The sequence below is a fragment of the Oncorhynchus tshawytscha genome, linkage group LG11 (genome assembly GCF_018296145.1).
Source record: "Oncorhynchus tshawytscha isolate Ot180627B linkage group LG11, Otsh_v2.0, whole genome shotgun sequence".
In the NCBI taxonomy this organism is placed as follows: Eukaryota; Metazoa; Chordata; class Actinopteri; order Salmoniformes; family Salmonidae; genus Oncorhynchus; species Oncorhynchus tshawytscha.
The window spans coordinates 28,053,890-28,070,682 of record NC_056439.1 but is presented as its reverse complement, the minus strand read 5'-3'; the positions used below and the strand labels follow the sequence as shown (position 1 = coordinate 28,070,682).

Genomic DNA, 16,793 nt, shown 5'->3' with positions numbered 1-16,793 from the left:
TATCCGGTGCCACCTCCATGCACCAGCCCTCCGGTGGCAGCCCCCCGCACCAGGCTGTCTCTCCGTCTCCTCCCTACAGGTGCTCCCATCTGTCCAGCGCTGCCAGAGTCTCCCTCCTGCCCAGCGCTGCCAGAGTCTCCCGTCTGCCCTGAGCTGCCAGAGTCTCCCGTCTGCCCTGAGCTGCCAGAGTCTCCCGTCTGCCCTGAGCTGCCAGTCTCCCGTCTGCCCTGAGCTGCCAGTCTCCCGTCTGCCCTGAGCTGCCAGAGTCTCCCGTCTGCCCTGAGCTGCCAGAGTCTCCCCTGCCCTGAGCTGCCAGAGTCTCCCGTCCCCTGAGCTGCCAGAGTCTCCCGTCTGCCCTGAGCTGCCAGAGTCTCCCGTCTGCCCTGAGCTGCCAGAGTCTCCCGCCCCTGAGCTGCTGTCCCCTGAGCTGCCAGAGTCTCCCGTCTGCCCTGAGCTGCCAGAGTCTCCCGTCTGTCCTGAGCTGCCAGAGCCGCCCGTCTGTCCTGAGCTGCCAGAGCCGCCCGTCTGTCCTGAGCTGCCAGAGCCGCCCGTCTGTCCTGAGCTGCCAGAGCCGCCCGTCTGTCCTGAGCTGCCAGAGCCGCCCGTCTGTCCTGAGCTGCCAGAGCCGCCCGTCTGTCCTGAGCTGCCAGAGCCGCCCGTCTGTCCTGAGCTGCCAGAGCCGCCCCTCTGTCCTGAGCTGCCAGAGCTGCCCGGTCAGCTGCCAGAGCCGCCCGTCAGTCAGGAGCTGCCAGAGCCATCGGTCAGCCAGGAGCTGCCAGAGCCGTCGGTCAGCCAGGAGTTGCCAAAGCCGCCAGTCAGCCAGGAGCTGCCAGAGCCGTCAGTCAGCCAGGAGCTGCCAGAGTCATCAGTCAGCCAGGAGCTGCCAGAGCCGTCCGTCACGCCGGCGCTGCTAGAATCGCCCTTCACTCCGGAGCTGCCGGAGTCTCCCGCCTGTCCGGTGCTGCCGGAATCTCCCATCCATTCGGGACCCGGGGCTAGAGTCCCCAGTCCGAGGTCGGCGGCGAGGGTCGCCGTCCTTAAGAGGGCACGGAGGCGGATAAAGAGGCGGGGAAAAACTATGGTGGAGTGGGGTCCACGTCCCGCGCTAGAGCCGCCACCGCGGACAGACGCACACCCAGACCCTCTCCTATAGGTTCAGGTTTTGCGGCCGGAGTCCGCACCTTTGGGGCGGGTACTGTCACGTTCTGACCTTAGTTCCTTTGTTTTGTCTTTTGTTTTAGTATGGTCAGGGCGTGGGTTGGGTGGGTTGTCTATGTTAGTTTTCTATGATTTGCTATTTCTGTGTTTGGCCTGGTATGGTTCTCAATCAGAGGCAGCTGTCAATCGTTGTCCCTGATTGAGAACCATATTTAGGGAGCCTGTTTTCTATTGTGTTTTATGGGTGGTTGTTTTCTGTCTTTGTGTGTCTGCACCAGATAGAACTGTTTCGGTTGTTTTCATTGTTGTTTTGTTATTCAGTGTTCAGTTTTCATTAAATAAGATGAACATGTACCACGCTGCGCATTGGTCCTCACCTTCTTCCCACGACAGCCGTTACAAAGATAATGGAACATTTAGTTAAATTTTTATGCAATTTGCATAGGTCAGGTCCGGGAGGTCGGATAGGTAAAGTGCTTTAAAGTCTTAAAAGATGGCCTCGGGTAGATGCATTGGAACCTCATATTCTTAGACCTGGTTGATGAATGCAATGATCTTTTCTTTGATTTCCTCAAAATCTATGGTCATGGCTGGTACAGTGTAAGAACTCCAAATGGTGAACTCAGGGACTGAGTTTTGGGCCGGAATGCTTATGTCCTGCAGCCTGTTCAGTTCACGTTGATTTGGATGGTGGGAATGACAAGGTCAGTGAGAGAAGCACTAAAAAGGAGGAAATCTCAACCTCTGCTGTCTTTAGTGCATCTTGGTCCTTGGCCACTTTGCGGATTTTCTCAATTAGTTTGTTCTGCTGAACAGAAATGTAGCCGACCTTGTTGGTTTAGGAGTCACTTGCCTTTTGCAGATAGATGAGTATCTCCTCTCTAATGTTCATGCCGTTAAGTCTCTCTCATATTTTGAAGGGCTTTCTGTTTAATCAACTTTATATCATCGAAGGCTGTAGTATCAATCACATCTGTCATAATCTTTACGGCAACTTTTGGCTCTTTGAGTTGTTCCTATTATTTGAAGATTCTCCGGAAGAGCGATTCCATATGCTTCAATTTGATTATTAACATAACTTGTTTATTCACTGATCTTCTGGTTAGCATTGTCAATAAACATATTTTAGTCAAACTCCTTTATGGTTTTGATGACTCCAGAAATGTATTAATTTAGCTCATCAATGCTTTGCTTGAAGTCAATTGATTTTAACGTACTTACAGCCCCATCCAGTAGTTGCATAACTTTGCCATACATGACTTCAGTGTATAGATCTCAAGGCATCAACCTGTGATTGCAGGTTGCATCAACCTGCGATTGTTCCTTGAACTTTGAATTCCTTAATAAGTACTACAGTCTGATCCATGAACACTTTAATTATCTTGTCAAAATCATACCTGAGAAGCAGATTTCTGATGTGAGAATATACAGCATTGATTTTGTCTGCAATTTCAACCAGTTGACAATTACATCCATTATAGATTCAAGGATCCTGGTCATCTCCTCAGAGGGAATCTTAGCAGTTAGCTGCTCCACATATATAGCAAAGTTGATTGGAAGGATGCAATCCCTCAGATCCTGGAAAAACATTGTGACATCAAAGGTCTCAATAACCTGTTTCAAATCATTAATTTTATCTTTAAGTTTTTCTTTGATTCTAAATCTACCATCAATGTCCCCCAACCAGGCAACACGGCTGTCGCCTAGCTTCTGTAGATCAATCTGTCTGATGACATCCTCAATTGCATCATTAGCTCGGACAATTGTCTCTCTGATTTTAAAATGGTAATCAAAGTCCTTCCGTTGATTTCCAATTTGTGAGAGGAATGGCATTTGAAAGTCTCCCCTCTCAATGCTGCCCCTGACTGTAGCCATCAGGTCTCTGATTTTGGTGGAGTTCATTCTCCACAGAGGCCTTCAAGTCTTCCAGTGTCACAGCATACTCTTGTGTCAAAAGAATCCGTTTCTCTTTCACCTCATTCACTTTGTACTCCAAATCATTCTCTCTCATTGACTTGTCACTGACTTGAAGATTGTCCAAATGAAGTCTTAGCCCACCAATTAGCTGGTTAATGTCTAAACTGATGATATATTGTTGCATGGCGTCCGGAGCATTGACAACAGCATTCATGAGAAGCTCAAAAGCAGCTGGAAGTATTTTAATGAAGGGAGGCTTGACGATATGTGAGTCACTGTTCTTGTCAAACTTCAAGAAACCGGAGACATTGAATTCTTGATTTTCCTTCTCTGAGCTTCTCAGCATTGTTATAAGTCTTGATTATAAGCGTGGTTGTCAAACTTGGATTTAGTCCTCTAGGTCAATGACTGTTCACTGGGTGTTAGAAGACCGTCAAATGTGTTATCCAGGTGAGCAGCAGATTCTCCACTCTCTAGCAGGTGTGGTTGAGGCCAGGCAGTCATGTGAATAAGTAAGTGCAAGAGGCTCTACTTTCACAAGCAACTTGCTGTAGAGCTGCCCAGTTTGCTTCCCAAACAGGCCCACCAGACCATCACTGTTGATTATGGCATTGACATTGACACTGGAGGTCAGTCCTGCAATTTAAATTTCACAGTTGTCTCATCTGTGCATCCATTATCTTCCCAGTTGTGCTTAACTTCAGTGTGCCAGCTACTGTAGGTCAGCATATTTCATGAGCCCGAGCTCATGTTCTTCTCCATAGGCTCCTCTTACAATTCCAGTCCGGTTTAGCTTGGTAGGCTTCATCTTCACGTGGCCTTCATTGGTCATACGGAGGTCAAAGAACTTGAGATAATTTTTCATGTCAATGGAGGTAAAACAAGGCTTCATGCCAACCTTTATATCATGTTTGTATCATCCTCACAGATGAAGTAGTCTGTCTAAGAGCAGAAAGCCAGGGTCCATAATGTGAGACTCAGACCATGGGTGTTTTCTGTCTTCATGTCCTGCAGAGATCCCTTCATGTTGTTGGGGAAGGTCCCCTCCTGTTCAATGCCAGTTTAATTGTGCTTCTTGCGTTTGAATCATAGGCGTTGCCTCTGAAGGTACTACCTACCTATTGAAGCCTCAGTACTTGACATTCTGCCCTCCAAACGTAACTTGACGCTGCTTTCTTCAGCCATTCCTTTGGTCGTGGAGGTCAGGGTGGTGCCACTACTACCTATGTCACCATTGTAGATGTTTTCAAATGTCAAGGGACTGCACTGCATGCTGTTGGTGCCACTGGTAACCAGTCCATTTCTGTTCACTGTCACAGTGGACCTATGTAATCCATGGCCATCTTTAAAGGTAAGGGAGCCTTCAGAGTTGACTTCAAGACCATCAGAGTTCATGGATCCTGTGAGAAGGGAGTAAGCCCGGGTTTGTTGCATCATTAGCCTGGGACTCTCAAAATGATTACCTAACTGGAGATTCCAAGCTCAACTTTATTGTTAAGTATATTGCCCAGAGCGTTGGAAACAGCATCACACTTCAGGGATAGTTGGCCATCCTTGTAGTTGAGCTCTGCCATATGCTTGAGGGCATCGTCCTGCACATTGGATTTGGACACAATGGACAACTTGTCATTGGCATACACTCCCTTGATCATGTTGTGAGCCTGGATAAGTGTTGAGTTCACCCGCAGGTTGAACTCTCTTCTTCCTTCTCTTTTGAGGGGGCGAATGGTATAGTTATGGCTGTAGGAAGAGTCAGCTTTCAATGAGCCCACTCTGATGGTTGCATCCAAGTTATCGTCCCCTGTGACCTCTTCAGAAGAGCTCTGACTTTGCAGAGTAGTACAGAAAGGTCTGCATGCCCAGGGGACTTGAGGCTTCAATCTTGTCGTTGGCCCTGGCATTCAGTTTGTCTGTCACACTCAAGGTTTCAAGGACAATGAAGCTGGCATCAATGAAACTGTGGCTCAGGGACCCTTGATGAGGTACTTCAGATTATCTTCCACAGTTCCTGAAATCATTGGATGAAACCATTGTCATATGGTGACTTTATAGAAAATTAGAACGAACGACCGTTCTATTCTATTAGAATAGAACGAACGACCAGCCGGCTTGGGTAGCAACCATAGATTTGTTCCTGGACTATATCTTGTGGTAGGATGAAATAGTATCAATAAATTCATCAAAATAACTTATTTAATTAAAATATGTCAATCATTATTTGAATATGTTGGTAACCCGTTGTATGTAAGTAATAATAAATATTACAAACCCCCGAGGTGCCTTATTGCTAATATAAACTGGTTACCAATGTAATTAGAGCAATACAAATAAAAGGTTTGTCATATGTTCTGATATACCACGGCTGTCAGCCAATCAGCATTCAGGGCTCAAACCACCCAGTTTATAATGAGCAATACAGCTGGGAGCATCAACAGTGTTGTTTCCCCCAGAGATGGATCCGTCCCATTTGTAGAAGTTGCTGATCACTTTGGAGGTCACCTCAGCAAAGATAAGCAAGGGCAGCATGAAGTCAAAAGAGCGGGATATGGTGAAAGTTAGGATTTGGGTCTCATTGGCAGGAGTCATCCAACCTATTTCAGTAACATCGATCGAAGGAATGTACAGGGTAGTGTGAAAGTTTAGCTCTTCAGAAGATTTTCCTCCCAAAGGCTCAACAAGGATTTTGTTCTGGTTGAACTGGTATCTGAATAAACTCCCTTACGAAAAAAGGTTTGAGTCAGAGTTCAGTATAATTGCAGTACACTGTGGTATAACTGTAGTTAGAATGCAGTATAACTGCAGTATGCTGCAAATACTGCGTCCAAAATAACACAATTTTTTTTACTGCAGTAAGTTTGCAGTGGAACTGCAATCTTTTTTTTGTAAGGGCTGTCACTGTTGTAAAAACAAATAAACAAAAAAACAAGAAAGTGACAAATTAACTTGTCATTAGTGATGAATTTATTCTGTTTCCCCTGACACTTTGCCATTATTAAATTGAGATTTCATTTTATCTCCTGAATTGAATGGATTGAAATGGAAATAACCCCAACCTATTTAATATGTGAATTGTCAGATACTTACGATTGAAGGAACAGATTCTCAGGCCCGGTGGGCAGAGTGAGTTCAGCGAGGCTCCTCTTGTTTCTTCCAGCAACCTTGTGAAGCAACCTTGTCTAAATGTTGCTTGCCTAAAAATAGATACTTTGAGATTGATACTTTTTGTCGAGAAATGTTATCAATGGAAACAAAACTGCTGCAATTGGGAGTAGACAATTGGAAAAATTACTGCCGATGGCATTTGTTAAGATTTTCTTCTGTCGAAGGAGAGGAGGACCAAAATGCAGCTTGGTTATTTCGATACATCTTTAATAAAGATAATAACGAACAATACAAAACACTAAACGTAACGTGAAAAACCCAAAACAGCCCTATTTGGTGCAAACAAACACAGAGACAGGAACAATCACCCATGAAACACTCAAAGAATATGGCTGCCTAAATATGGTTCCCAATCAAAGACAACGATAAACACCTGCCTCTGATTGAGAACCACTCCAGGCAACCATAGACTTTCCTAGACTACTATATTACACCACAATCCCTTAACCTACAAAAAACCCCTAGACAAAACACACCACATAAATAACCCATGTCACACCCTGGCCTGACCAAAATAATAAAGAAAACACAAAATACTAAGACCAGGGCGTGACAGCATTAACCAAAATATATTTCAAACACAGCGGCAACATCCCTCACCTCAATGGCTTTGGTAACAATGTGCTGCACTTTCATATCAGTTTTAGCCACTTTCTGATCTAGTATGTCATCAATGAGCTTTTGTAGCTGCCTCTGGTAATCTTCTGTATTTGGGATGAGTTTTGAATCTCAGAGTTCAGGTCGGACTTCATCTTCACCTCAAACTTGTTGTCATATGTATGGGAAAACCAGATGTAAGACTTTAATCATTACTGTTTGCAGTTACATTTTGTTATTGACATTGTCAGGTCACACATCACAGAGAAAAAGCTGTCTGACACTTAGCATATCTCACAATGACTTTTTGCACAGAGGAAGACTGGAAAGAATTACAACACTGTGATTTCTTTTACCTGGAACGGCCAACTAGAAACAACTGTGAAATATTGTGCCACGCATCTTCTTCCCCTTGACGTTGCCGTCTGTGACTGCCAGCTTTATTCCTGTCGTAATCAGGGATCTGGAAGTCAGTGGTTAGAGTGTCCTTGCAGTACTTCAGTGTTACGGTCGCCTCTGTGGGCTCAGCACCTAATATGGAGAGGACAGATACAGTGCATTCGGAAAGTATTCAGACCCTTTGACTTTTTCCACATTTTGTGACGTTACAGCCTTATTTTAAAATTGATTAAATCGTTTTTTTCTCCTCATCAATCCACACACAATACCCCATAATGATGAAGCAAAAACAGGTATTTAGAAATGTTTGCAAATGTATAAAAAATAAATAAATGAACTCACATTTACATAAGTATTCAGACCCTTTACTCAGTACTTTGGTGAGGAACCTTTGGCGGCGATTACAGCCTCGAGTCTCTTGAGTTTGACGCTACAAACACCTGTATTTGTGGAGTTTCTCCCATTTTTCTCTGCAGATCCTATCAAGTTCTGTCAAGTTGAATGGGGAGCGTCGCTGCACAGCTATTTTCAGGTCTCTCCAGAGTTGTTCAAACGGTTTCAAATCCGGGCTCTAGCTTGGCCGCTCAAGGACATTCAGAGGCTTGTACCAAAGTGTCACATCTGCTCCTGTTCCTCCCCCACAGCGTAAGCCGTTGCCAGGGTACTACCCACCGGTCCTGGGATTCATCATTACGCACATTTATCAATGTTGCGTAGAAAATCTTATAAATTAACTCGTACAAAGAAAATGTAGAATATTCACAAGAACAAAAAAGTTGGTATTTATCAATTGCTTGTACGCTTGATACCTGTAAGTATTTTGCCTTGATAAATCAGACACATTCTAAAACACTGTGCGAGTGCACGTTAAGTCTCATTTACAGAAAGAACCACCCTAAATGACCATTTATAGTGACAAACCTTCCCTTTGAAGCTGCAAGAAATGTCACTAATTTCTGTCCGCCAACATGGAGAAATCAAAGAAGACAAAGAAAAAAAACTTTTCGGACGCATAAAATATACTTTTGATCACCAAAGTGGAAACAAAACAAGCCATTATTTTTGGAGCCCTCAGCAATGGATTGACAGATAAGAGACAAAATAATGCTTGGGAGCAGATTACAGCTGTGGTAAATTCTGCCTCATCTGAGTGCAGAACAGTTAATGAAATGAAAAGGAAATGGAAATATGATCCACAAAAGGGATAAGTGCAACAGGAGGAGGGCAGAGTGACTCTTCACTGTCTGCTATGGACCAGCACATTGGCAGCATAATTGGAGAGACCTCAGTGTCTGGCTTCATTTGTGATGGTGATACTGAGGACCCTCTCCCAGACCCTGAAGGAATACCAGACACACCAACTGATGGTAAGTCAAGCTTTATTTTTGCATCTATATTCAGACATGGACCACATCTCAATATTTTTTCTTGACAATAAATATAACAAAATAAATGTAACAAAATGAATATAACAAAGATAACCAAACATGAAATCTTGACAGATGTGGGTGATTTGGCTGACCCCTCATCCCCAGGCCTACAAGAAGGGTGTCCTTTGGCGAGTGGGTCTGGGTGGATCATTCAGGGGAATGCCATTATTGATTGCAATGTTGCACACTGCAAGCCTTGACAATGTAGCAAACCTAAAAAGGAATTTGCACATTGTATTACATTCACGTAATGGCATTTGAAGGAATGTCATTGTAGAGGCAAACCTTGCTAGGCTGGTATTGCAGCCAGGCAATGCCCTTTCAGCAGGCCTATGGTGCGCTCCTCTGTTGCTCTTGTGCGTGCGTGGCCTTGGTTGTACCTTGCCTCTTGTTGGTTTGTGGGGTTTGTGAGGGGAGTCATCAGCCATGGTTTTAATGGGTCGCCCCGGTGTCCTGCGGTATTGAACACAACCTTCAGATATTGTTTCCCAGTAGAGGTCTAACATGGCAAATAAAACCTTGCAAATAAAACATAAGTCACTTACCAATAAGCCATCCATCCTCAACAGCTCCTTCCTGGAGGTTAGGGCCGACTGAACTGTCCTGCACAATGAATGAATCGTGTGTCCCACTTGGCCGTTTGGCCACTACATTAAACAAAGGCACATTTGAATCACAGAGGACCTGCACATTGACAGAATGATAACCTTTTCGGTTGAATAAGTTGAATTTGTTCAATGATGGTGCTTTTACTGCGATGTGGGTGCAGTCAATTGCTCCAATGACATTGTGAAATCCAGCTATGGTATGGAAATCCCTTTCCACTCTGGCCTGTTGCACAGCAGTGGAAACGGTATGTATTGTGGGGTCAATGAAATAATGCCATGAAGGACTGCAGGCAATATTCGGCTCATGGTTGGTTGTGAAATGCCAGACCGATCCTCAATCTCCCGTTGGAATGTTCCTGTGGCCAAAAATCCCAGGGTGGAGAGGACTTGGGTATGCACTGGGATGGCATTGGTGCGTTTCATCTCCCTTTCTAATACTGGAGAGAGTTGGTTGCAGAGATACAATAAACTATGCCTTGGAAAATGAAATCTACTAATAAGCCAAGTGTCACTCTCAGCAAAAACATCTGCACGCTCACTGAAAACACGCTCCCTGCGTAATGCAGCTTGTGCCAGATCCTCCAGCAAATGCAAGTTTTACCATGTTGGACAAGTCACGATGCCTCAGTGTTGCCTTTAATATTATTTAACTGGTTTAACTAAATTGCCTCCAACCTTACATTCCACTCCCTTTCTAATTTATTTGATTATTTAATTAGGCTTAAATGGGTTCATATTTATGAATTTGATAGCACCCTGAGAAAACTATTAGTAGCATAAGTGTCTATGAAAGAAATACATGAATAAACCATTAATGTATTATCTTTTTTCTTCATAGTTTATTATTTGATACAGTATGTCAATCCTTTCTCCATTTGGTGGATGGTATTTCATTAGCAGTTTCACTTATCTACCACAAGGTGCTGTGTGTACGCATGGTCAGAGGTGTGCTTAAATGTACGCACATTCTCAAGTATAAGTACAAATCAATAAATCCCACACTTTGCTTAGAAATTATTGCACACATGTTTTACGAACATTTCAGTTTGTAGGCAACATTGATAAATGAGGGCCCTGGCACTCATCATTACGCACACCTGTTAATCATTATGATTCACACCTGGACTCCACTACCTTCATAATTTCCTCCCCTTTATATGTCACTCTCCCATGTTCACTCACCAGTTGGTATTGTTCTTGTGTATCGGCATTCTGCCTTATGTGTCGCCCTGATCTGTTTAACCTGTTCCTGTGATTGTCTCTACTCCCTCCAGGTGTCGCTTATTTCCCCAAGTGTATTTATCCCTGTGTTTCCTGTCTCTCTGTGCCAGTTCGTCTTGTATGTTTGGCAAGTCAACCAGCGTGTTTTTCCCATTCTCCTTTTGCTATTTTCTTTTTGCTAGTCTTCTTGGGTTTTATGAGGGGTTCATGTATTTTCGATCATCCCGCGGAGGGCAGAGAGGGAGGTGAGCATCTGCTTCAGCTCCAGCAGGGGAATCAGACAGCTGCTGAGTATGCACTTACCTTCCGGACAGTAGCAGCTACCAGTGGATGAAATGAGCCGGCGGTGCCAGCGGTGTCCGTTTCTTCAGAATCCAGGATCCACTAGTGCAGAGGGAGGGTCACGTGATGTTACATCCCCTGGACCAGGAGTGAGTATTCCATCTACTGCTCTTCCTGTTAGATTTTTTGTAGTACCATCACTCTGGCTGCCTGTCCCTCATGCCCTGTGTCTACAGCTTTAGTGGATTCCGGCGCCTCGGGGGACTCAGACCCTTGCCTCCTCTCTCAATATCACTACCTACCCGCTCTCCTCTCCTTTACCGGTTCAAAGTCTCTACTGTCGATCTCTAGGATCCGGAACCATCACACACATCACCCAACCACTCAACCTCACCGTGGAGCCCAATCACCAGGAAAACATCCCCTTCATCACCAGTGCACTAATTCACAAGATCATCCTCGGCCTACCTTGGCTTCAGCGCCATGACCCTACCATCTCATGGTCGAGGATGAGAATCCCCAACTGGTCACCTGAATGCCGGAAGACCTGCTTTCCTGTCCCCTGTTTACACGTCGGTTGAGAGTCCTGTGGTTGCCCTTCAGCCCCAACATCCCGGAGGAATATCAGGGTCTAAGGGAGGTATCCTCCAAGACCCACGCTACCTGTCTCCCTCCTCATCGACCCTGGGACTTTACCATTGACTAGTTTTCCGGTGCTACACCTCCGCGCAGATGCATCTACCCTCTGTTGGTGGCTGAGACCCAGACCATGGAGGACTACATTCAAGAGGCGCTCCAACAAGGTTTCATCCGCTGGTCCACGTCCCCTGCATTGGTTGGTTTCTTCTTCATGGCCAAGAAGGAGGGAGGACGCCCTTGTCATTGAGGCCACGGTAATCGAGGCATCACCACAAAGTATCGGTACCCTCTCCCGCTGGTGCCGTCAGCCATCGAGCAGCTCCGCGAGTCCCAGTTCTTCACCAAACTGGACCTGCGGAGTGCTTACAATCTCATTTGCATCCGGGAGGGGGATGAGTGGAAGAGGGCCTACAGCATGATGTCTGGTCAATACGGGTACTTGGTTATGCCCTTTGGCTTAACCAATGCTCCGTCAGTGTTCCAGGCATTCGTCAACGAGGTGTCCAGGGACATGCTCGGACGTCAGGTGATTGTGTACATCAATGACATCCTGATCTTCTCGACCAACCTGGAAGATCACATCACTCGCATTATAGCAGTCTTGGCTAAACACCTATTCATCAAGGCGGAGAAGTGCCAATTCCACCAGAGGGCTGTCTCCTTCTTGGGCTACCAAATCAGCCTGCAGGGAGTGAGGATGGAGGACAAGAAGGTAGATGCGGTAAGGTCATGGCCAGTCCCAACCACCATCAAAGGATTACAACGGTTTTTGGGGTTTGCCAACTTTTACCGCCGCTTCATCAGGAACTTCAGTGCCGTCGCCGCCCCTCTCACCTCCCTCCTCAAGGGTGGGCCTCGTAGGTTGGTTTGGTCTCCAGCAGCCGACGAGGACTTTCGTCTCCTCAAGGAGCGTTTCACCTCCGCCCCCTTGCTAAAACACCCAGATCACACTCTACCATTTGTGGTTGAGGTAGACGCATCGGAGGTGGGTGTGGGGGCAGTTTAGTCACAAAGACAGGGGGACCCATTAAAATTGTATCCTTGTGCTTTCTTCTCCAAGAAACTGTCCCCCGCAGAGAGGAAATACGGTGTTGGAGATCGGGAGCTCTTGGCGGTGAAGTTGACATTAGAGGAGTGGAGACACTGGCTGGAGGGCACCAAGGACCCATTCGTCATCCTCACCGACCATCGGAACCTTGAGTACATACGGACAGCGAGGAGACTAAATCTGTGCCAAGCCACGTGGGCCCTCATCTTCACCAGGTTCTACTTCATGCTGATCTATCGCCCAGGTTCTAAGAGCATCAAGGTCGATGCCCTGTCCCACACTTACGATTCAGGGGAGGGTCCTAGCCAGAGGGCACCCATAATCACAACAATCCCGAGTCGTGGGTCCAGTGATTTGGGAAGTAGATGTGGACATTCACCAGGCTCTAGAGAGGGAGCCCGCACCCCAGAATTATCTTCCCATGCGTATCTACGTTCCCACAGGGTTAAGGGATCGGCTGCTGACCTGGGCACACAGCTGTCATCGCTGGACATCCAGGGACTTCTCGCACTATCCATTCCCTCACTGAGAAATACTGGTGGCCCACTGTGGTGCAGGATGTTACTCGATATGTCAACTCCTGTTCCGTGGGTGCTCAAACCAATTCCCCCCCGGAAATGCTCCAGCAGGGATGCCCCTGCCACTTCCCGTGACTCAGCAACCTTGGTTCCATCTATCCATTAACTTTGTTACTGATCTTCCCCCTTCTGATGGTTTCATCACCATTCTGGTGGGAGTCACTTCTCGACTGGGTTGAACCCCTTCCAGTGTGTTTTGGGTTTCCAGCCGGCCCTGGCCCCATGGACCCCGGGCCAGACCGTGGCTCCTGTAGTAGATGAGTAGTTCCGGCACATGGAGGAGGTGTGGAACAATGCGCAAGTGAGACCCCAGCACGCCGTTCATCGTCAGAGGGAACAGGCAGACCGTCACCGCAGTGAGACCCCTGTGTTTCATCCTGGGGATTATGTCTGCTCCTGCTTCTCCCCCCCGGCATATGACGTCTCTAGAGTACTAACCACCGGTCCTAGGATTGTATCATTGTGCACACCTGGCACTCATCATTACGCACACCTGTTAATCATTATGATTCACACCTGGACTCCATTACCTTTATTTCCTCCCCTTTATATGTTACTCTCCCATGTTCACTCACCAGTTGGTATTGTTCTTCTGTATCGGCGTTCTGCCTTATGTTAGTGTCATGTTCTTGGTTTTGTTTTATTAAAATGTTTCACCTGCACCTGCCTCTGACTCGCCGCCCCTTCATTACACAAAGCCACTCCTGTGTTGTCTTGGCTGTGTGCTTAGGGTCGTTGTCTTGTTGGAAGGTGAACCTTCACCCCAGTCTGAGATCCTGAGCGCTCTGGGGCAAGTTTTCATCAAGGATCTCTCTCTACTTTGCTCCGTTCATCTTTCCCTCGATCCTGACTAGTCTCCAAGTCGCTGCCGTTGAAAAACATCCCCACAGCATGATGCTGCCAGCACCATGCTTCAACGTAGGGGTGGTGCCAAGTTCCCTCCAGACATGATGCTTGGCATTCAGGCCAAATAGTTCAATCTTGTTCCTCATGGTTTTGAGAGTCTTTAACTGCCTTTTGGCAAACTCCAAGCGGACTGTCATGTGCCTTTTACTGATGAGTGTTTTCTATCTAGCCTCTACCATAAAGGCCTGATTGGTGGAGTGCTGCGGATATGGTAGTCCTTTTGGAAGGTTCTCCCATCTCCACAGAGTAACTCTGGAGTTCTGTCAGAGGGACCATTGGGTTCTTGGTCACCTCCCTGACCGATTTCTCAGTTTGGCCGGGGAGCTAGCTCTAGGAAGAGTCTAGGTGGTTCCAAACATTTCTCATTTAAGAATGGAGGCCACTTTGTTCTTGGGGACCTTCAATGCTGCAGACATTATTTGGTACCCTTCCCCAGATCTATGTCTCGACACAAAACAAAATGTGTGTGCCTTTCCAAATAATATCCAATCAATTTGATTAACCACAGGTGGATGCCAATCAAGTTGTAGAAACATCTCAAGGATGATCAATGGAAACATGATGCACCTGAGCTCAATTTCAGGTATCATAGCAAAGAGTCTGAATACTTAAGTAAATAAGGTATTTCTGTTTACATTTTTAATGAATTTGCTAAAATTCCTAAAAAACCTGTTATCGCTTTGTCATTATGGAGTATTGTTTGTAGATTGAGGTCATTTTTTTATTTAATCAATTTTAGAATAAGGCTGTAAAGTAATAAAATATGGAAAAAGTCAAGTGGTCTGAATACTTTCAGAACGCTCTGCAGACCCCAATTGATTTTATGTGGATATTTATGGCATTTGTCCGTCTTAATTCGATTTTTTTTGTTCTCCATTGGACACACATACCTTCCACCCTCGGGGATAGGTTCAGAGAGTCCATTTTCTTTAGTCCCTCCTTGCCCCCTCTGAGAGTTTCAGAAGTAATGGCAGCAGTGTATTCTGTGACCTCCCCTGTTGATGGAGCTCCACATCAAGCCTAATGGATTGACAGACATGTGTCTCTTAAAGATGATCCTTTTAATAAATAGAATGATACAGTTGAAATCAATCATGTTTGGAAATCCAAGCAATGGACGCAGCATTCACCTGCTCTCCCCTGTAAGGGGGTAGTATGGAGCATCGTCTGAGTTTGCGTTGGCGTAACACAGTGTGGTGCAGATATTCATACCAGTAAACAGGAGCTGGCACTCAGTGGAGTCTGTCATGCTCTCTCCTATCGAGGGCACCATCTTAGTCTGGGTGGAGGACACTTACATCAGCTTCTTTCTGGATTTTGAAGAGTTGTAGGAATTTAATTTAAGAATATTTAATATGACTTTTTACATCATATAGTAATGCTTAATATAACTGATGCAAGTTGAGGCTGGTTTAAGTCAAGTTGGTCTACATTTTTAAAAATTATGGCATTTAATACAAACTGGATTCTTAATATGTATGTGAGCTAACCATAATGTGCCACTTATATTTCAAATTAAATTATTAGAAGTAAAATAATTTAAGTTGAAGTTAGAGTAATTCCCACCTGACACTGAATAGAAGCTGAGTGGTTCCGTTGGGTGCAGATATGAAGAGTTTGATAACATTCCTGCTAATGGTGACTTTGGCACTCAGGGAACTCTCATGGGATATGCTGGTGTGCATCTCGATGCCAGCCACCACAAACTCAGGAATGTCGAGGCCTATTTGTGTAATATACTCCACATCAATAGATTGCATGAAATACAGCTGCTGCTACAGGTAAGAAAGGCATAATTTACACGTAAAAATCACCTAGGATCCTAAATAAATGAAAGAATTTGTCCAAATATAGTCAAAATCCATCAAACATGTTCCATAAGGCCTATACATGTAATTGAATAGAAGCAAAAGAGCAGGCAGTTTACCATGCCAGGGGAAAAGTTCAGACCTCGCTTAGCTCCAGAGGCAAAGACACCAGACAAGGAGAATTTCAGGGGTAAGCCAGACACAGAGGGAAGGGAAAAACTCTAATCCAGGAAGATATAGTGGGCATGAAGCTCATTGTCAATGCTGGATATCAGAGACTGCATGGCTAATTGAAACAAAGAGACTGTGAGTCAGTCATACTCTAAATGTATAGAAATAATTGAAATCATGTTTAGCTTCATTTGTAATTTACTGTTTTGTTTAGTTATATTGTTTCCACATACTGTATATTATTATATGCTTTCCCCCTCAGAATGACCTATTCAGTCAACAATGATTTACCTTAAGAGGCATTATCTTGAAGAACACGTCAGTTCATAGCTAGGGTCCGGGGCCATGTGCTCCATCTCACTGGACTTGATGTATCCAACTTCATCTCCAAGAATCCTTAGGTAGGCCATGGCCTCAGCGGAGTCTTGAGAGTGCAGTTCCCTGACAAGCTTTTGGAGGTTCTGTCCAATGTCTCTTACGAGGTCCTGTGGGGCCTGTAAGATATGGATGATTAAAATTGTCTTTGAATACTTCAGCTCACACTGACAAGCCAAACGAAAAGACTATTCCTTGAGCAGCAATATATCAAATTATACAGTTTTCCAGCACCTGTTGGACTGAGTCTGGCATCTTGAGACCAGCCCAGTACAGGCCTTGGAGACAGGGGTGAAACCTTGCTCTCCAAAAAGGGCCTCAAGGCTCAGTTCATATCCATTTCCTTCAATACAGACCTTCAAAATGGAAGTGGGAAAAAAGGGGGAGACAAGATATCAATGTAATCACACCAATATTGATGTAATATTCTTTTAAATAAGAAACATTTTAATTAAATGTTTCATTTTATTATGTAAATATATATTTTAAAGTTT

The 16,793-nt window shown here is 45.2% G+C and overlaps 1 pseudogene; it reads right to left on the bottom strand.

Moving 5' to 3' along the window:
• Positions 1-6,583: 6,583 nt before the first annotated feature.
• LOC112261638 lies at positions 6,584-16,208 on the bottom strand (annotated as a pseudogene).
• Between the last annotated feature and the right edge of the window lie 585 nt (positions 16,209-16,793).